Source organism: Melospiza georgiana, chromosome 34, assembly GCF_028018845.1.
Source record: "Melospiza georgiana isolate bMelGeo1 chromosome 34, bMelGeo1.pri, whole genome shotgun sequence".
NCBI lineage: Eukaryota > Metazoa > Chordata > Aves > Passeriformes > Passerellidae > Melospiza > Melospiza georgiana.
Window position 1 is genome coordinate 553788 of NC_080463.1, and position 20535 is coordinate 574322.

At 52.1% G+C, this 20535-nt stretch overlaps 1 protein-coding gene and 1 non-coding gene across 2 annotated transcripts in view; one reads left to right on the forward strand and one right to left on the reverse strand.

Annotated features, from left to right (window-relative positions):
- LOC131095372 (zinc finger protein 850-like) overlaps window positions 1–20535 on the forward strand; it is a 503603-nt gene that overhangs the window by 54753 nt on the left and 428315 nt on the right. The gene's annotated exons all lie outside the window — the stretch shown is intronic.
- Window positions 10824–11027, reverse strand: LOC131095387 (small nucleolar RNA SNORA74). The gene has a single exon (XR_009115869.1). It is a non-coding gene; the product is annotated as a small nucleolar RNA SNORA74 (small nucleolar RNA).

A 20535-nucleotide genomic window follows, 5' to 3' on the forward strand; every position in this document is an offset into this window, starting at 1 on the left:
ACCAGAGCGCTTTTCCAGCGCTTCTCTCTCTGCCCCGCAGCTGGCAAAAAGCTTCAGTGTTAGACCTAACAGCCGTAATAAATGTGACTCTTGTCAACAAAAAGAAAAGATCCCTACTGCAATTAAGAACCAGTGATAATAAACAAGCGACACCAAGGAGCATTACTATCCAGACGTTCCTTGCCTAAGTTAAAAAGACCTTTTGTTCTTCCTGGCAGAGACTGTGAAACAGAAATCAGCCTACTGAATGCGTGGGTCAAATTTTGGCCCATTTGACTTAGCATCCGTTATGCTGTCAGAATCGCTCGCATTAACATGGCTCGGTCGGTGGAACATCAAACTCTGAAATTGTATTTTGAAAAATTTAAAAATGTTAAAAATGTGTTGAAGCGATTGTATGGGTGAGATGTAGTGAGTGTGCTTTTTATGTTCTTTGAGATTTGCTTGGATGTGATAGATGCAAAGGCAAGCACTGAATGCAAAAGAATTTTTCCACAGGTATACCTTAAACAAACTCCTTATGTAAAAATGCTATAGCAAACAAATGAAGAAAGTTGTTTCATCTTAGTATTTTAGAATCAGGCCTGTAAGTAAGTTATAGTAAATGCTATATTCTATTTCTACAGTAAGTTTTATCCGTTGCTAAGTAGTTTAAGTTAAATTATCTATTAAGTGCTGTTAAATGTTAAATACTGTTAAGGTTAAGTTTTGTTAAGTTTATCTTCTGTTAGGTTTAAGTGCTGTTCAGTTTAATTTCTGTTAAGTTTAAGTGTTATTAAGTTTAAGTGAAGTTAGATTCTGTTAAGATTAAATTATATTAGGTTTAAGTTATGTAGAATTTAAAGTCAGTTAAGTTCTGTTAAAGTTAAGTTCTGTTAAATTTAGGTGATTTTACATGTAAGTTCTGTTGAGTTTAATTTCTGTTAAGTTTAAGTGATGTTAAGTTCTGTTAAGTTTAAATATTTTAAGTGCTTTAAGTTTAAGTGCATACCCCTTTTCCACCACTCCAAATTAACAAAGGACTGAGAATTGCTCAGCTGGTGCCACATGAGCCAAATGACTAAGGGATTACAGACTGTAAAAGGACAAGAGAGGGGGGAAATGGTTTTGAATTCACCGGAGGACTTACCTTACTGACTTTGAACATTTCTGAGAAACCCAAGAAAAGGGTGGAAGTGGAATTTAAAGGACAGAAAGGATAATTTTCAGGCTTGTTGGACACTGGGGTCAATTCCAGCATTATTAGCCCTAGCTGTTCGCCTCCTCTCCTGGTTCGCATGAATGACAACAACTAACAGCCTTCTTTTCTTAGTCCAATTACCAGCTACTGTGCAATGCCTGATAAGGCAGGACATTATGGCTCAGCTGGGGAACCTTATAGAGATACTAAGTGTGCTTATAATGCTTTTACTTAGTTTGCCTTGTATTTTTTTATTGTATTCAAGATATGGTCAGTAGAATAATAGAAAAACCCTAGCAGACTAACCTCCTTGTGCATAAAAGAAAAAAGGGGGAATTTGTTGGAGAATTTTGCTCAGACATGGCTTATAGAGTTTTGTTCAGACATGCCATAATCATATACAGCTGATGGAAAAGTAAAAGGCAGCTGTAAGCAGCAATTCTCAAGCCTGTTTCTGTAAACAACAAAGTTCTCAGGCACATTTCTGTAAACAGCAGAGTTCTCAGGCTGATTTTAATAACAAGTAAATATTCTGTCCTTGGCTGGTATGGGAAAGCAAAAGTGACAAACATGGAGGCCTTGAGAATGGTTCATAACAGGATGAGAAAACAAGTCTTGGTCTCAATAACAAACCACGGGTATTGAAAACAAAAGGAGGGGTTGATGTGTAATCGGTAACCAATGATGAGCTCGGGTTTTGCAATATGTATGAACTTAATTAACACTGTTATAAAATGTGCATGGTGGATCAATAAATCAGAGTTCGATGCTGATCAAAGGATGGGTTGTCTCCCTTCGCTTCTACAAATGGTGACACCTGATCCTGATACGGCAACGCACCATGAAGGAGCAAAGACACGGGTCAGGTCCGAGCAGCCCTGCCGGCAGTAAACGCAACAAAAGAAAAAGGGATAAAAAAGAAGCTGAGACGCGTTGTGCCTTGGGTGTTGTACAGGCGAGCCTGGACTGCTACATGCTGCACGGACCTTGAAGAGGCTGCAATCAGCGCTGACGATTTTAGGTATGGAAAGGCAAGAAGCATATGAATTATTTACTGCCTTTTTACAAAAACAGCAGGTTAAGGGGATAGATTTGCAGAAGGGTTTACCAGGGCTTTTGGCTGATGGATATGCTAGGGGAGTTTTTATTAACCCCCACACGGTTCACGAGTTAACGGAATGGCGTAAATTCAGTGATTTGTTATGGAAGGCTACTTTAGAGGGTGATAAAACTGCCAAGAAGTTAGGTAAATTATGACGGGTCGTTCACAATGAATTACTGCAGTTTCAGGCCGAAAAAAAGGCTGCCCAGCAGGCTAACGCCGCTCATGGGTGTAATAAAGGATACGATCCGGACAGGGGATTACCATTAACCCCTGCAATGAGAACGGCTTTATTACCTGCTTCGCCACCCTCTTCAGCAAGCCAGGCTACACAGAGCGCTTCTGAGGCTCCCGCACCCTCTGAGCAACAGCAGCCATGGCCAAGACCCCCCGATGAGCTCCCGAAAATCAATCAGCCGATCCCTGGGCCAGAAAACGACCTAGTGAGGGCTATTGCAAGGGACCGACGGGAAGCTTGAGCTGCTCTGGCAAGAGAGGCAATGGAAAAGGGAGATCAGGAGATAATAAGCGTTGCTTCTGAACTGGCTTGCCCGGTTATCTTCAGTCCTCAGGAGCAGCACAAGAGCCCCGGCCTTGGGGCCGTCAAGAGCTGCTCCTGCTCCGGGCCCAGGGCCCATTCCAGACCTGGGGCAGCCACAAAGCTGTGCCCATTTCTGTTCATTGCTGCTCTGATGGGGATGGATCCTCAGCCACTTTGAGGTTGCTGATGAATTTTCCTCTTCCAGGGGTCTCTTCTTTCCTGAGCTCTTCAGTTCAGGAATTCAGTGAGAAAAGCATAAAATATTTTTTCTAGACATCTGAACAAGACAAGCCACTGGGAATAATTTAAATTTTCAATTTTTCTGTTGTTAATTCAACAGACTTCAAAAGTTAATTCAAAGTGAATATAGTGCATTGAAAACAATGCAAAGTGAACTGCTTTTCCCTGTTTTCTATTCCTCTTTATAGATTGATATCAGCAATGGCACTTGATATTAGCCCCCAACACCTTCTAATGCATTCTGAGCAGATGTGAAAACCAAGACCCTTCATGGCGGACAATCAATAATACATTGTCATCACCCTCTCCCCACCATTTCCCTCAGAAAACCACTGGCACTCCTATGGATCAGGAATGGTGTGGCCAGCAGGAGCAGGGCAGGGATTCTTCCCCTGTGCTCAGCACTGCTTGGGCAGCACCTCGAGTGCTGTGTCCAGTTCTGGGCGCCCCAATTTAGGAAGGCCATGGAGGGGCTGGAGCATGTCCAGAGAAGGGCATCAAGGCTGGTGAGGGGTCGGGAGAACAAGTCCTGTGAGGAGTGACTGAGGGAGCTGGGATTGTTTATCCTGGAGAAGAGGAGTCTGAGGGGAGGCAAGGTGGTGTCAGGGCACAGATTGGATTTGATGATTTCCAAGGTCTATTCCACCCTTGCTGATTCTGGGATTCTCTGGAACCACCCTTGGAGCAGTTGCAGGAGGAGACCTGGGCCTCCTCTTCAGAAGCTCCAGCAGCCCAAGTCCCTCAGCTTCTCCTGCCAGCCCCAAAGCCCATCCTGTCAGTCCTGCAGAGCCTCTGCAGCTCCTCCTCACTGCCCAGAACAGGGAGCCCCAGAGCCAGACAGAGCAGCCCAGATGTGCCCCCCTGGCCTGGGGTGCCTCTGGCAAGGGAGCAGCAGGAGGCATTGCAGGAGCCTGCAGACAATTCCAGCAGCACTTGTAGGATGATCCTGCTGCCCAAGGGACATTCCCATGGTGCCAAGTCAGGAACTGCAATGGGGAGTGGGGCCAGAGAGGAAAGGGCAAACAGGGATGGGATGTTTGCAGGGGAGGGAACAGGGGTGGGCAATGGGAAGACATTTGTATCAGGAAGAGGAAAGAAAGCAAAAGGTGGAGCCAAGGAAATGCTCAGGGCAGTTTGGGGGTGGCTGCCAGGCAGCCCTGGCTCTGAGCAACAGTGTCTGCAGTGGCACAGGAAACTCCCAGCTGATGGGAACAAACTTTCTGGCTGACTGCAGTGGCCAGGACAAAGCTGAGTGGTTTCCCTGGTGTCCCCCAGCCCTTGCTGGCCCCAGGGGCTGATGGCATTTGTGCTCCCTCAGGTTCATGTCCCCACAGCAACAGCATAGGGGTTCTCCCCCTGCTCTGTGCAATGCAAACAGGGGCTGCTGAGCCAGTGCTGCCGTGTCTGTGCCTGCAAGGATGGGGCACCTGTGTGAGCTGGGGGAGAGGCCAGGGCTGCAGAGGGGGGATGTTGTTGGCAGCTCCATGAGGACGCTCTGGGACGCTGCCCTGGGCTGTGCAGCGCACTGGGGATGGATCAGCCCCTGCTCTGCTGCTCCTTCCCGTCTGCCCCACGGCCCTTGCAGAGCCCCAGCCATGCTGTTTGACCCCTGCCTGCCCACAGCCAGCCTGGGGCTGCTCACGGGGCTTTTCTGTGCTGAGCATTGGCCTGGCCGTGTTCTTGAGAGAGCCTGGGCAAGGAGCCTGGAGCCCCCAGGCCCTGGGCTGAGGCGTCAGTGCTGCCCCAGCAGTGCCCATGGCCTGTCCCTGCTGCAGCCCCGGCACTGCCACCCCCAGGACTGTGCCCGGCCCCGAGAGCACTCAGGCCCTGCAGCAACACCAGGGCCACCAGGGCAGCGGGGCAGGGCCACGGCAGCAGCACTGGCAACACCAAGTGCTGCTGCTGCTGGGCACAGCTGCTGGGCCAGCCCTGATCTGCCCCCAGCTCTGCAAACAGACATTGCTGCTGCAGCTCCAGAGAAGGCAACAAAAGGGCATCTCTGCAGAAAACTCTGCTGGGACATCCTTTAGTTCATTTAAAGCCACTGAGAGCACAGCCCCTCATTGACACAGTCTGTGGGCACAGGGAAGGTGGAAAGAAACAAAATGAGAAATGTCAGAAGAAATGAAATTTTTTGTGGTCAGTATAAAAAAAGTAAAAATACAAACACAACCAAACCCAAAATAACTTTTAAAGAATAATTTGATTATAAGTTATTTGCAGAAATTAATCAGCAGTTTAATGTTCCTGAAAGCATCCAGTCATCAGTCTCCACACTGCAGCCTTGAGCTCCTGGTTCCTCAGGCTGTAGATGAGGAGGTTCAGGGCTGGAGGCACCACCGAGTACAGAACTGACAGGGTCAGATCCAGGGATGGGGAGGACATGGAGGGAGGTTTCAGGTTAGCAAATGATCCAGTGCTGAGGAACAGTGAGACCACGGACAAGTGAGGGAGGCAGGTGGAAAAGGCTTTGTGCCGTCCCTGCTCAGAGGGGATCCTCAGCACGGCCCTGAAGATCTGCACATAGGAGAAAACAATGAATACAAAGCAACCAAATACTAAAGAAACACTAACAGCAAGAAATCCCAGTTCCCTGAGGTAGGATTTTGAACAGGATAGCTTGAGGATCTGTGGGATTTCACAGAAGAACTGGCCCAGGGCGTTGCCATGGCACAGGGGCAGCGAAAATGTATTGGCTGTGTGCAGCAGTGAAAAGAGAAAACCACTGGCCCAGGCAGCTGCTGCCATGTGGGCACAAGCTCTGCTGCCCAGGAGGGTCCTGTAGTTCAGGGGTTAGCAGATGGACGCATAGCGGTCATAGCACATGATGGTCAGGAGGGAGAAATCTGCTCCAGTAAAGAACAGAAAGAAAAAGAGCTGAGCAGCACATCCTGTGTCAGAGATGTTCCTGGTGTCCCAGAGGGAACTGTGCATGGCTTTGGGGACAGTGGAGCAGATGGAGCCCAGGTCGCTAAGGGCCAGGTTGAGCAGGAAGAAGAACATGGGCGTGTGCAGGTGGTGGTTGCAGGCTACGGTGCTGATGATGAGGCCGTTGCCCAGGAGGGCAGCCAGGGAGATGCTCAGCAAGAGGCAGAAGTGCAGGAGCTGCAGCTGCCGCGTGTCTGCCAATGCCAGCAGGAGGAAGTGCCTAATGGAGCTGCTGTTGGACATTCCTTCACTCTGGGCATAGTGAACTGTTGAAAGAAGACTTTGACAAGCTTGGACAGATTTCCTTGAGTCCATCCTATGCTCTTTCATTAGGAATCCCCTCAAAATATTTATCTTGTTTTGAAGGAAATTTTCTTTAATTTCTTTATTTTTGATTTTGGATTTCTGCTCCTTCTGAGTTACTGCTTTATCTTCAGCATTGCTCTCAGGCTGAACACTGGGGAGCACAGAGGGAAAACAGGCTCGCTGTGCCACAGGGCAGTCAGACCTGCTGGTCCCACACAGGTGCCCTTTGTTCATTTAACCTCTCTCTATTTCAGCATGATCACACTTAAATCTTTCTTGAAAAATACAGTAGACTCTTGGAATTCTCCAGTTTAAAAATAACTTTATCCAAACCCTTCTCTCCTTCCCTATGCACATGAACAGGAAAGGATACCAAGGGCTGGTCCGGCTCTCTGCTGCCTGGAGTTGTGCCTACTGGGAGCTGTTTCTCTCTATCCAAGCCTTGTGCCTGCCAGTGCTGCCAGGGCCCAGCACAGCCCCGGGGGCTCAGCTCTGCCCTGCAGACCCCTCCCAGCACAGGGCACTGCCCAGGGGCATCTCCCTGGCAGCAGGGCCTTAAGGACAGGGCGGACAAACAGAGATGCTGCAAGCCAAGGTGCTGCTGCTGCTGTCTTTAGGGAGAGGAGAGTGAGGAGGCGCTTTCTGAGGGAGATCTGAGGCCCATCTGCTGATGCCCAGGGTGACAGTACAGGAGTCTCAGTGACACAGCCAAAGCTGACAGCCCCTTTCCCTTCCCTTGAGGAGAAAGCTGAGAGCAGCCCTGGCCATGCAGCACCATCTCAACAGCAGGAGGAATCTGCCCTGATGGGGATGGCTCCTTCCACCTCCAACTCCTTCCCTGCAGCGTCCATGGGGAGCTGCCAGGCAGGCTGAGAGCTGCCCTGCTGGCCAAGAGCCCTGAGGGCTGCAGGAGCTGCTCTGCAGGACAGCCCTGGGCAGCCCTGGCTGCAGCCCCAGCTTCACCTCCTGCAGCTGTCCCTGGCAGCAGGAGCCTTCCTGCCCTGTCCCTCTGACGGTGCCCAGGGCAGCCCCGCTCTGCAGCACATCCTCCTCCTCCTCCTCCTGCTCCTGTGCCAAAGAGAGACTGGGAGAGTCCTCCTGACACATCCCCCAGGCTGTGGGGTGTGCTGGCTTCAGGAGATCCCTCCAGGAGCGCAAGGGACATTGCCCTGCACCCACACACTCACCATGCACAGGGCTGTGAAGATGTTTCCCCAAGTGAAGTCTCAGCTCACTGTCTTCCCAATCCTGATTGCCTTCAGCCCGTCTCTGCCTGGCTCCTGTCCCCTCAGTGCCTGCAGGCAGAGCCCTCAGCCCTGCTGGGCTGGGAGAGGAGCTGGCCCTGGGAAGAGCTGTTCCTTTAAAGCTCAGCAGCACAGACACAGCACAAGGACTTAAATGAGACTCTTGGGGATTTGGTGTTATTTACATCAAACTGAGTCCCTGAGAGAGTGTTCAGAAAACTTCTCAACAACTCAAAATTAAATTGAAACTCCAAAGTTTTCCAAGTTTTAATGGGTACCTCTGAGAGACACAAATGAGAAATTTTCCCCAGGTTCCAGTTAGAGCAGAACACTGGAGGCAGTGATGACAGCTGGGGACAAACAAGGCAAAGGTGTCTATGGTGCTGAGCACACCTGGATGTGTTTGAGGAATGCAAAGAGCCCAGGCCTGAGCCCCAGCCCCTGGCCAGGCAGATCCTGTCCCTCCCTCCTTGCTCAGGGCTCTTCCCAGGATGGGCACTGGCATGTGGGGATGTGCAATGGCAAGGGCAGGAGCATGGGGCGGCCCCTGCCAGGCTGCTGAGCAGGGACAAGGAGGCAATGAGGCCCCAGCCCTGCAAGGGTCACTTGTCTCCTGCTCCGGCCTCAGGCCCAGACCCAGCAGCCATGGCCAAAGTGCTGCCCAAGTTGGCTCTGCCCGGGCTGTCTTGCAGCTGCTGCCCATCCCTGTGCCCTGTGCAGCCCAGGCTGTCCCACGGTGTCCCTGCCCTGCGCCTCTGTCCCTGCAGGCTGCTGGCATCCCCCGGCTTCCCCACCTGGCTGGGCCCTTCCTTTGCTGACAGCTCTGCCTCCTGCCTGCCCACACAAAGCCTGGGGCTGACCCAGACTCTTTCTGGGAGATGTGTTGTGCCACAGCCCTGCCCTGGGAGGGAAATTAATCTCTCCTTGTTTCCATTCTGCGTCTTCACAGCTGCACTTGGTGACATTATTTCTATCTCAGGTTAATTTCCACTGTGAACAAGAGGTCCAATATATTTGAATCCACCTTTGTCATCCTCACAGGCTGTTCTTGTTCTGCCCTCAGTCTCCACCGAACCCAGGACTTCCAGTTCCCATACAGTGATCATGTTCTTGGGGCCTCCAAATCCCATCCTGGGAGATCTCTGGGCCTTCTCAAAGGTGCTCAGCCCTGGAGATGTGATTTAAGTCCAGGAATGGCTGAGTACATTTTTGCCCAAGATTGTATTGGGGAATATAATACAGAATAATACACTGTATCTTTTAAGTGACTGAGGGCAGATTTAGATTTTCTGTAAGGATGAAATATTTTTTGATGATGGTGGCAGGACACTGGCATAAGCTGCCCTCAGAATTGAAACCTCATCACTGGATGTGTTTAAGGTCAGGGACTTTGTACAACCTGAACGAGTGAAGGTGTTCCTGGGTAATGGGAGTTTTACCAAAGACTCTTTTTGGTCTCTTCAAACTCAAACCATTTTACACTTCTTTGGTTCTTATATCCCAACTGCTTCTCCACAGGGCTGCAAATACCTATGCACATCCTGCCAGCATTTTAATGTGGCCTAATTACCAACACTTTCATAAAAAGGAAAGAATTGCCATATTAGGGACATGAATTGCCATGTTTATGGAGGAATCATTAAAAGCCCCAAAAGTAAAGAAACTGAAAGGAAGGACCAAAATCTCAGTGTGAAAGATTCACCAAGTGGGACAATGGCAGAGACTCTGATGGTGACCTCCCAGCTGAGGATGGGGGTTTCTGCCTTGGGGTCTGAGTATCAGGATGGAAGGTCGCTCCCAGGAGGAGTCCCTGTGCATTTTCCTCCCCCATGGCTCTGCCCTTCCTGATCCAGCAGCTGTGGGGCAGCAGAGCGGGGGCAGTGCAGGGACAGGCCAGGTTCTGACACGGCTGTTGTGGTTTAGGAATGGTGCTCCCAATTTACTACACCTACTACCAAGACCACATGTCGCCCCAGATTTATATTCCCACCATTGCCCCCCCACACCACAGGGGCTTTGCCTGGCCTGGCCCTGATTGATCTCAGCCCATGTTTCACAGTCAGGGATAACCTGGAGATGGTGTCCAGGGTTCACCCTTGTGTGGCCAGTCCAGACCCCCCTGAGGCACTTTAATCCTGGCCGCCCCATCCTCCTGTCTGTTGTTGTGATGCTCTTCAGTGCCCAACTCTTGGGCACGTGAGCATCCACAGGATGGAGTTTCACAGCCAACTTCTCCCCCAGACAGAGATGTCTTACCCCAGTCCAGCAGCCCAGCTGGGTTTCCCTCTGTGCTCCCAACTGTCCTTTTTCCATGGTTCCAGCCACCCCAGAGAGCCTTTCCCACCATCCCTGAGTCAGTGCAGAGGTACAGCGCTGGCCATTTCTCTTGCTCAGAGCTCCAGGGATGGTCCCAGTACTGCAGTGACTGCAGGAAAGGAGACCCCACAATGGGACATTTCTTGGTCAGATACAGACAGGAACAGTGACAAACTGTCTGTGACTCAGGTTTTGGCCTCGCAGCCCCCGCCGTGGTTTGCAGGGAGCTGCAGTGTGGCTCGGCCCTGGCTGTACCCGGCAGTGCTGGCCTGGGAGAAGGTGTTGGTGCCAGCTGGCCCAGAGAGCTGCAGCGTGTGGGGAACGAGTTCCTCCTGGCCTCCTGCCCCAGGGTGACATTGCAGGGCCTCATGGAGCCGAGGGGCCATTGTAGCTCTTCAGGACCCCAAGGAATTAAGGGGACTCTTTGGACATTGTGGGGCCTTGTGCGACTGAGGCCACTTTAGAACCAAGGGGCCACTGTGAAACTACAGGGCCTTGTGGAACTGACACTGAAATCACCCAAAAAGAAACTTTCTAACACAGTTTGAGTATCAAAAAGCATTCATTTTTATTGCAGCACTGATCACTTGGAGGATCCTTCCTCCATTCGAGTGCCCCAAACATCATGCGAACAGAGGTTTTATGACACACACAAGTTCCATATTTATGAGCTATAGAGGTTTTATGACACACACAAGTTCCATATTTATGAGCTATTCCTCTGTGATGCTCTACATCTGGCCTGTAGGCCACACAGTATAAATAATTCCAACTTCATAAGTGATTTATTATATAATTACCTTGCTTATGTAATTCGACCAGTAAGAGCAGGCCCAGGCCATTGGAGACTCAGGCTGCTATTGGCTGGTTAGCTGAGTAGTAACTGGCTCAGCCAATGAGGATTACCTTCATGGGCCTTCTCATCTATATAAGGAAGTTAGATCTCAATAAAGCTGCCTGTTGCTGCATGAACATGTACAGTCTAGTCACCTGTCTCCACGGGCAGGAGTTACTCCACTCTCAGGCATGCAGAGTGCTGCCAAAACCTGGCACCACTGAGCACCAGGATGGCCTCACTGGTGCCAGGAAAGCTCAGCAGCACCTTTCTCTCCCAGCAGCATAACACTGGCACAGGCACTGAGCAGCCACGAGCAGCTGACTACTGCTGGGAGACAAAAACCCCAGAACTGGGGGGTTTACAGTGCAGAAAAAACGTGGAGGCACTTTTCTGATGATGCCTACTCTCATCAAGGCTTCATCCAGCAAGAGGAATAGATAAGCTAAACTTATTTCTGGATAAACCATGCTATTTCCACCCTGAGGACCTGAGGCTAGCACAGGAGGCAGCAGAGGCCTTTTAGACAGCAAAACATTTTTGCCCATTTTCCCAGGCTGGCTCACGGTCACACCTCACCCATGTGGCTCCAGAGCTCTTGCTGGGTCCCACGGGCAGGTTATCCCTTCACATCTGCTCTCGCAGGCTCCAGTTCCCTCCCGGAGCGCCTCCCCGGCTGTCCCAGCACAGCTCAGCACAGCTCAGCTCGGGGTTCCACACGCCACGGGGCCGGGGCACCTCAGAGCTGCTCCTTCGGGCGGGTCACCGCCATCGGTCATCGGCTGAAGGCCTAAAGAGAGGACAGCAGAAACATCACAAATAAGCCATTAGTTCAATCTGTATTCACAAAGCTCAACAGCAGCGGCCTGGCTTGTGGCAGAGGACAAAAGCCAGCACACCGAGCGAAAGGCTGAGGAATTAATGCTGAACCGCACAGCCGAGCAACATCCCCAGTCCCCCGGCCGAACAGCTAAATAGGAGACAGTGAGTATTTCAGGTGGCGCCTTCCTGCCCCGGAGCCCCGGTCTCCAGCCCCGCTGCCGCCGCCACCCGTGCCCTGTACCCCCCCCCCCTCACCTCTTGGCGGCGGTGGCCCCTCATGGCGAGGGAGCTCGGCCCGTCAGAGCCCCTCCCTGCCCTCATGGAGAGGGAGCTCGGCCCGCCAGAGCCGCTCCTTGCCCTCACGGCGGCGAGCTGAACGAGCCCAGCCTGCCAGAGCTGCTCCTTGCCCTCATGGCGAGGGAGCCCGGCCCGCCAGAGCCGCTCTTGGCCCTCATGGCGGCGAGCTGAAGAAGCCCAGCCCCCCAGAACCGCTTCATCTCCACACGGCGGCAGGGGCAGAAAAGGCGCAGTCCTATCCACGCTGCCGGGGTGATTCCACAGACACCGCCCCGCTCGCTTCGGCCGCTCCCCCCGGGGCGGGGAAAAACCCTCGGTAATCAGGCACCGGGAGGGACTTTAAGATCGTCTCGTCCCACTCCCTGCCATGGGCAGGTACACCTTCCACTGTCCCAGGTTGCTCCAGTCCCTGTCCGACCTGGCCTTGGACACTTCCAGCATCCCTGACAGAGCCGGAGCAGGAACACGATCTGTGGAGCTGGGAGAACTGAACTCAAGCACCGGCTCATGGGAAGCAGAGGGCTGGTGAGCTGCCTCTGCTTGCCCCTGATGTGTCCCACTTCAGGCACAGGAGGTAGAAGTGTCAGCTCAGAAACAAAAAACCAGCCCTGAAATAAGCAGAGAAAAAGCTGTGGTGCTGCCAAGTGCCTTGCTGGGAGAAGCACAATTCCACACCTTCCCTGACCTCCACTGGATGCTGTAATATCAGCCCAGTGCTCTGTGTATCCATGTCTGGGCACAGCAGTGTAACTGTAACTCCCTCGCTGGGGATCCATTCAAAGGAAGTTTTTCTCTGTGCTTTGTGCTCCATTGAGACACTTGAAGGCCTTTCTAGAAAGCCTGGCATCCCTCCCCCATGCTCCTCATGTGCTTATGCTCTCAGAGCTCAGCAGTGAACTCAGCTGGAGCTGTGCCTTGCCTCAGGCAATCATCCACTCCAGCTCTGTCTTCTTCAAATATTTCATGGTCTATTTTCAGTCAAGCAGGCAGCTATTCTTCCTGGATGTGGGGTGCTCCTCTCCAGCTCAGCCTGATCCTCCCTTGTCCTGGGAAGCTCTGAGCTTGTTGTGCCCAGGACACTGCTGTGTGCAGGGACAGAGGCTGGTGCTGAGCAGAAGGAGCTCGGTGCTTCCCCTGTCACTGATGAACCTGGTGAGGAACAGGTTTCCCAGCTATGCCCAGTGCACACAGCAAAACCTGTCTGGGGAGAGACAGGTAAGAGCAGACACAGAACACTTCATGCTCTTGTTCCCGGGGGTCTCGCTGCCCATGGCCAAGGGCACGTGCCCACACAGGCATGGATGATGACTCTGCCAAGACCCTAAGCCACAGCTTCAGTTTAGAACTGTTTAATTCATTAGCCCAGCATGGGGCCCAAATGAATATGCTTTGTCTCCTTAATAAAACATTTTCAGCAGGATTGGGGAGATACTTCAAAAGCTTCCTGAATGCCAAATACCAGAACTCAGCAACTCTCAGTGCCAGGACCAGTCTCTCACTTCCCAGTACGGATTCCCTCTGTGTGCACAGCTTTTTCTCTGCTTGCTGGCCTTGGAGGGGGGCTCAAACAAAGGCCTGCACATCATTTGTGAACTTTGGGTGAAAAGCATCAAACCAGATGAAACACAGCAGAGCCGCTCTGCCATGGGGGTGAAGCCCTTTTCTGTCACAGGAATGTGCTCTCTGCATTAGCTGCAGCCAGTCCCTGTTGTTCATCTTGGCTTGCTGACCACTAAACAGAGCCTCCTTTTCTCCTGCAAGTGTCGTGGCAAGGCCTGAAAGGACTGAGAAGCTTTGTTCCAAGCCAGATTAGAGATATGAGTTAGTACAAAACAAAAGCCCAGCAAGCCTCCTGGAGAGTTCCTCTAGTCTAGGCACAGCCTCCCCTGAGCTCCCTGCATCCCAGCACAGCCCTGCAGCTTGTGTTCAAAGCAACTCAACTGGCTCCAGAAGCCTGGGTAACCTCTGTTGAGTGAATGTTCAGTTGCAGCATAAAGGAGGAATCACATCTGAGTGATTTTGCTCCCATAAATTAGCAGGATGGGTTAAACCAGGACATGAGCACTGTCTGCTGGCACAGTGCATCCACTCAAGAGATCTGCACTGGCATGGAGCTGTAGTGCTTCAAAAGACGTGTGCTCCAAGCCTGGGGTGGGACATCCCCCATGTAGCTGATGTCTGCAGCTCTTGTGGCAGCAGGAGAGATCCTTTACTGTCACCTCAGCCCTGAACACACCTGTGCCCAGGGCTCACTGCCTGCCCCTCGTCACTGCTCAGCTCTGGCACTGCAGGGCTGCTACTGTGATCCTTCTGTACCAATCAGATTTTGGCTCAACACCATTTGGCCACACTGTCAGTCACTGGAGAAAAAGACAGAGTAGTACTGTGGGAAGAGGAAGAAAATTCAGTAAACCTATGGAAGAAAAGATCTGTGGATGTACATCATCATTTATCATGGTGGTCACCTCCAGCCCCACAGCCAAGCACGTTCAGGCTTTGGTGAGAAGAACTTTTATCCCCCTGGTGTCTGTCATGGCTGGGGCCCGTGATGATGACACCTCATGGGTGTTGGTGCTTGCACCGCCCTGTGAGTGACACCAGCCTTGCTTGGCTCCCACACAGCAGAAGGCAGGGCAGCCATGGCCTCGATGGTGCCTTTTCCTCTTTGAGGTGCTGCACCCAGGTCAGGGATACCCCACAGATGAGCACAGACTGGGAGAAGAGCTCATTGACCAGCAAAGAAGGACTTGGAGGATATAATGGATGAAAAGCTGGACATGAGCCAACAGTGGCAGCCCAGAAACTCCCCTGTGCTGGGCTGTACCCACAGAGGAGTGGGCAGCAGGTGAGGGGGGGATGGTCCCCCTCTATTCTGCCCTTGTGAGATACCCCTGCAGAGCTGCTCCAGCATCAGGAGGACCTGGAGCTGTTGGAGCAAGTCCAGAGAGGCCATGGAGATGCTCCCAGGATTGGAGCCCCTCTGCCATGGAGCCAGGCTGGGAGAGCTGGGGGTGCTCACCTGGACAAAAGAAGGCTCCAGGGAGAGCTCAGAGCCCCTTCCAGGGCCTAAAGGGGCTCCATGAGAGCTGGAGAGGGACTGGGGACAAGGGATGGAGGGACAGGACACAGGGAATGGCTCCCACTGCCAGAGGGCAGGGATGGATGGGATATTGGGAATCAGGAATTGTTCCCTGTGAGGGTGGGCAGGCCCTGCCAGGGTGCCCAGAGCAGCTGTGGCTGCCCCTGGATCCCTGGCAGTGCCCATGGCCAAGCTGGACATTGGGGCTGGGAGCAGCCTGGGACAGTGGGAAGTGTCCCTGCCATGGCAGGGGGAGGAATAAAATTATTTTTATGGTCTCTTCTGACCCAACCCATTCTGTAATTCCATCATCTCCTCTGCCTCCACAGAGGGGCCATTTCCACTTCCCCACTGCCATCACAAGATGGCATTCCAGACCTAAAAGCTGAGCTGGCTCAGCTGATACTTGGAGATCTTTTCCAGGCCCTGGGGTGTCCAACCCCAGAAGAAGCTGTGGATTTAACCCTGCCTGCTGAGCTCTTCTGCCAGGTCTCAGCCCTGACACTGCCTTTTAATCACATCCTTTAACGCCAGGGCTGTGCTTTAATCAGCTGCACTGAAACACTGCTGCCGTTACTGTGTAACCCCTGAGCCATCTAATTGCACTGAGTTAAGCCAGTTACAGCTTTGACAGTGAATGTCATGCAGAGCACTTTAATCTTGACCTGCAATACCTCGGGTTCTTGCAGGGCCTCCTCTGCCTCCGAGGACACGCTGCTAATCAGACCGAGCCAGGATGTAGTTTAAGACATGGACAAAGGGAGCCAAGGGCAAATCATGAGCAAAATGAATCTGACTCATTTTGTTACAAAGCAGTGTTGAAGGTAGAGCTGCCTTTTCTTTGCCTCAGAATGATTTGGGAGAGTAGTGAGAATAATTTGTTTCAATAATTTATAACTTCAAAATAATAACAAAAAAAAAAAAAAAGAGAGAGAGAAAAATCATTCTTCTTAGATATGTTTTTTAAAAAGAAAGCTTATTTTGAGTTAGGTGCATAAAGCACTGGTGCAGTGTGTTATCCCCTGTGTCTGCTCCCACGTGTGAGTGGGTGCTCCAGGCTTCACTCACTAGTTGCTCCCTGCAGGAAGAACCCATGATCCAACCATCTCCCTACCTGGCCAAGGGCCTGCAGCCTCCCACCGGGGCTTGGTGCCATGTCCTGGGTGCCAGCTCTGCCAGCACAGCTCCCCGGGGGTGGCGGTGGGGCAGGATCTGCTGCTCAGCTGCCTCGGAGGCTGGGGCTGGCTGTGTCCCTCTGGGCAGCTCAGGAAAGGCTGCTCCGGCTGCTCCTTGCAGGGAGCTGGAGCAGCAACCTCACTTGATCGGGGGAAAGAGCAGTCAGGAAAGGTTACATAACCCCGATCAGGCTGCCAGAGGGGCGGTGCAGCAGCAGCAAGGGCAGTGCCACTCTGGATGTGGCTGGGCAGGAGCGTGCCCTGCCTGTGGGACCCTGCCTGTGGGACCCTGCAGCCCCTCTGTCCATTCACTCTTGCCTGGGTCTCCTGGCCCTGTCAGAGCTTGCTGGTTTTGTTGTTCAAAATGCCCTCGGGCAGCTCGAGGAGCCCGTGCAGTTCCCTCTGTTCTGGGCTGAAACTGCTGCACAGCAATTCCTTTTTCCATTTTATCTCTGGCAGAGCCTTGAGCTTTGCTCCCTTCCTCTTCCACCCTCCTCTCCTCCTTCTGAGCTTCTCCTTGGCCCAGTCTCCTTCCCTGGTGTCCCCTTCTGCTCCCAGCTCCTATTTAACCCCCATCTTTTCTGTCCTCTCCTTCAGTGCTCCTAGCCAGAGGACAGATCACAAACCACAAGCTCTGCTATTCATCTACAAGATCCCAAGCCACTGTCTCAGTGTGATAAAGGTGATCTGCTAATCGTGTGGAGAGGATCCCCCAGGATGCAAACCCCTGCTGGGATCTGTGGCAATTCCATGGCATCAGCCACAGGGTCAAACGTACAAGGGGGGGTTGCAGCTGCCTTGCCCGACTGTGGGCACCACAATCAGCCTGCCTCAGGAATTGAGACCTGCACAAGGCCCACCAAACACACCTGTGTCCTTCCAGTGCCCCACCAGGTCTCCTGGCAGCAAGGAATTTGCTTTAGTTCTGTGAGTTTTATAAAGCCTGACTCAAACCCCAGGGATTTCAGGCAGTGCTGACACGCAGAGTGGGGTGGTGTGAGCACAGCCCTGGGGTCAGGTGCTGGGGCACATGGGTGGGCACATCAACATCAACCCAATGTTTTAGAGCAGAGCTAACTAGGAACAGCTTATTCCATTAAGAAAAAAAGAAAACCAATAATCATTCTTAATTAGGACAGAAACCTCCAGATAGGCTTTTTTAAAGAAAATGCCTAAAAATACCAGTTTTGCTTTGATTTGAAAACTATTTTTTGCTCTTCAGACTGTAAGATAAAACAATTTGAATTGATGATGCATTTCACAGCAAAAATACATCCCTTTTCATCTTGAAAATGCTGAAATGAGTTGTTACAAAATTTTCAACATTTACCCCCTTTCTTAAAAAACAAAATTTTTAATTTAGATGAAATGTCTTTTTTTCTTTTTTTCCTAATGGAAACTCTTGATTACATTTTTACCCAACAGTTCTAATTAGAATTAACAATTACAGCTGATTCTTGGTGGGGTGATAAACAGCTGGACTGCACAGCCCTCTCCACTCTGGGACTTCCAAACAAGCCCCAGCCCTGGCAGTTTAGCCTTCTGCAACATTTTAGACTTGTCTAGTCACTGGAATTTATTTTTCTTTCTTTTTTTCCCACCCTTTCTCCTCTGAGGGTTAGATTTTACCAGTGCAGCATCTCTAACAGTCAGGGAACTTCACAGTGAGTTGAGATCGCATTGATTTCTCGAGGAAGAAGCCGCATACTAATTTTTCCTGCTTTCCTCCCTTGAGGAACACAGGTAACAGCTCCAGGAAGGCAGCTGGGTTTGTAGATATTATGTTTACCCACTGGCTGTCAGGGAATTCTGAGGTCTGTGGGACCATCATGGGACACAAGGAGACTTTGGCTGGTCTGGTGCAAGGCTGGATTTGCTGAGAAAGAATGTGGGATTAAAGCAGAACAGGTTAAACCTGAGAGAAGCATCAGGTGAAGATCAGGGGATGGATCAGTCCATGCTATGCTGCCAGAGCTTCCCCCTGCCTCCAGGATGATCCTCACAATCCAGCTCTGCAGGGTGAGGAAAGGAACACTGGAGCAGCGAATGAAGAGGAAATGACTGCGGTGGAGGGGAGGGGAAGATGTCAGAGTCTGCTCTTAAACCCCCAAACCCTCTATTCCAGGCACCGAGGCAAGTTTGTCCAGCCTTTGCAGGCAACCTCCAGAGAGCCAAGAGGCACTGGGACATCCTCTTTCAGGGGACTGGTGTCCCCAGTGCCACTGTGACTCCTGGACTGCCATGTCCAGTGCTTTTCATGCCTGCTCATCCCTGGGCTGGCTCCATGCTGTTAATGGCTGATCTCTCCCTGGAAACAAGCCCATGGCTTTTGCCTGTCCCACCTCGCCCCTCCCACTCCCCTGCCAAACAGTTATGACCTTCTTGGACAAACCTGAGATAGTATTAAACGAGAGGGAGGTTTTCATACACAAATGTCCCTGTGATTAATGGATTAAGAGATTCTGTGCAAATTAAAGCCTTTCTTCATACTTTGTACATCCAGCCCTTCAGCTGTTGTTCTTTCCCTTCTAGTCCTTTACAGAAGTCCCTGTGGGCCTTGCTTGCCCCATTCCTTTTGCTGCAGTTTTCTCCCCACACTGACCCAGGGATTTCCCCCAAATCCTTGTGCCCACTGAGTCCTGGGCAGACCCTGCTGCTCCTGAATCAGCACTGTGGAGAGGAGGATGCTGTGAGCACAGCTTGTTTATACACAGAATCAGCCCAAGAGAGGGGCTGTAAATGCCTCTTTATTTCCATATTTATCATTGCAGCTCAGATGGTTGAGGAACCCAATGGAAAGTTTAGATGAAACAGAGATGAAATGAAAAACTGTTGGCAAGCGGCGGCTCAGCTGAGACTGGCAGCCTCAAGGGCTTCCAGAAGGAAAAAGGCTTTCACTGCTGCTCCATAACAACCCGATTCCCCTGCCAGGCCAGGAGGAGTGGGGCAGCTAAGGAACCCTGCCCTCCTATGATCCCACCCCAGGGAGATAGACCTGAGACCCCAAAGCAGCACGTTTGGTCTTGCTGATGTTTGGCAGGGCTGATTTCTTCCCAGAGCAGCAGCAGAGTGTGGGTGTGGAGGCTCCGTGAGGATCTCCAGGTGATGGGCACTGTGGTCACCCATGCCATGGTGGAAAGGAGCCACAAAGGCTTTGCTGGACACCTTTGGAACATCCAGTGCTGGGTGCTGGTGATGGATGATGAATTTAAAGCCCATTTGTGCAGGGAATAATGGCTCATAACCATCCCCTCTCTTTTAGTGGTGTGACACTGCTGAGATGGGTGGTCTCATTTCCACCTTAGGGGAGGCATTTTATTGATTGTCCCTGGCCTTGCTCCTGAGCCCGTGTGTGCTGTGATGTGGACGTGCTTCAAATGCAGTGACAAGGAGGTGGCAGCCAGGATGTGGCTCCTGGGGGAGGCAGCCAGAGAGGCAGGGATGGTGCTGCCCACAGCTGTCCAGTGATCTGAAACCTTCAGCCCTGGGAGGGAGTGACTGCTCCAGGCCAAGGGAGTCTGACTTTGCTGGGGGATAACCAGGACTGTGTGTCTGTGACCGGTCTCTGTTCCATGGGGAGGAGGCAGGGGATTGAACTGTCCCCTTGCTGCCTGCGTGGCCCTCTGTGCTGGCCAATTTTTCACCTAAATCCTGGCTTGAGCACCCATAAAGGCCCCTGCCCAGATCATCTGGCATGATGGCTTCTAGAAAAGCGTCCCTAGGCTCGCTGTCCCTGCCTAGTCACAGCTGAGCTGGTGGCATTGAAAACTTGAGTTTCCATTCACATCCCTCCTGTACCTGCAGGTCCCTGTGCCCTCACTCCGGGCTTTATTCTCCTCCCTGATTTCCCCTCATTTGCGCCCGGCTCCGGGGGAGAGCACTGGGAATTGATCACTGTGTTGGCTTCGCTGATTTAATCCAAATTTAACCAGGCGGGAGCGAGCGAGGGCAGCCCAGGGGCCCGGCATGCTGTGAAGAACCCGTCGGTGCCGAGCGGCACCGTTAATAACGGGGGTGAAAGGCAGCACCCCCCGGCATCACCCCTCTCACCCTGGCACAGCTCCCACGGGGACAGAGCTGTCCTGGGGACACGGCACAGGCACTGTCAGGGGCTGTCACCCGGTGGGCGCTGAGCCCTTAGTGCCAGGACAGAGCTGTCCTGGGGACACGGCACAGGGACCATCAGGAGCTGTCACCCAGCGGGCACTGAGCCCTTAGTGCCAGGACAGAGCTGTCCTGGGGACATGGCACAGGGACCCTCGGGGGCTGTCACCTGGTGGGTGCTGAGCCTGAGCTGTGCCAGGACAAAGCTGTCCTGGGGACACGGCACAGGCACTGTCAGGGGCTGTCACCCGGCAGGCCTGACCCCGAACTGTGCCAGGACAGAGCTGTCCTGGGGACATGGCACAGGGACTGTCAGGGGCTGTCACCCAGCGGGTGCTGAGCCCTCAGTGCCAGGACAGATCACTC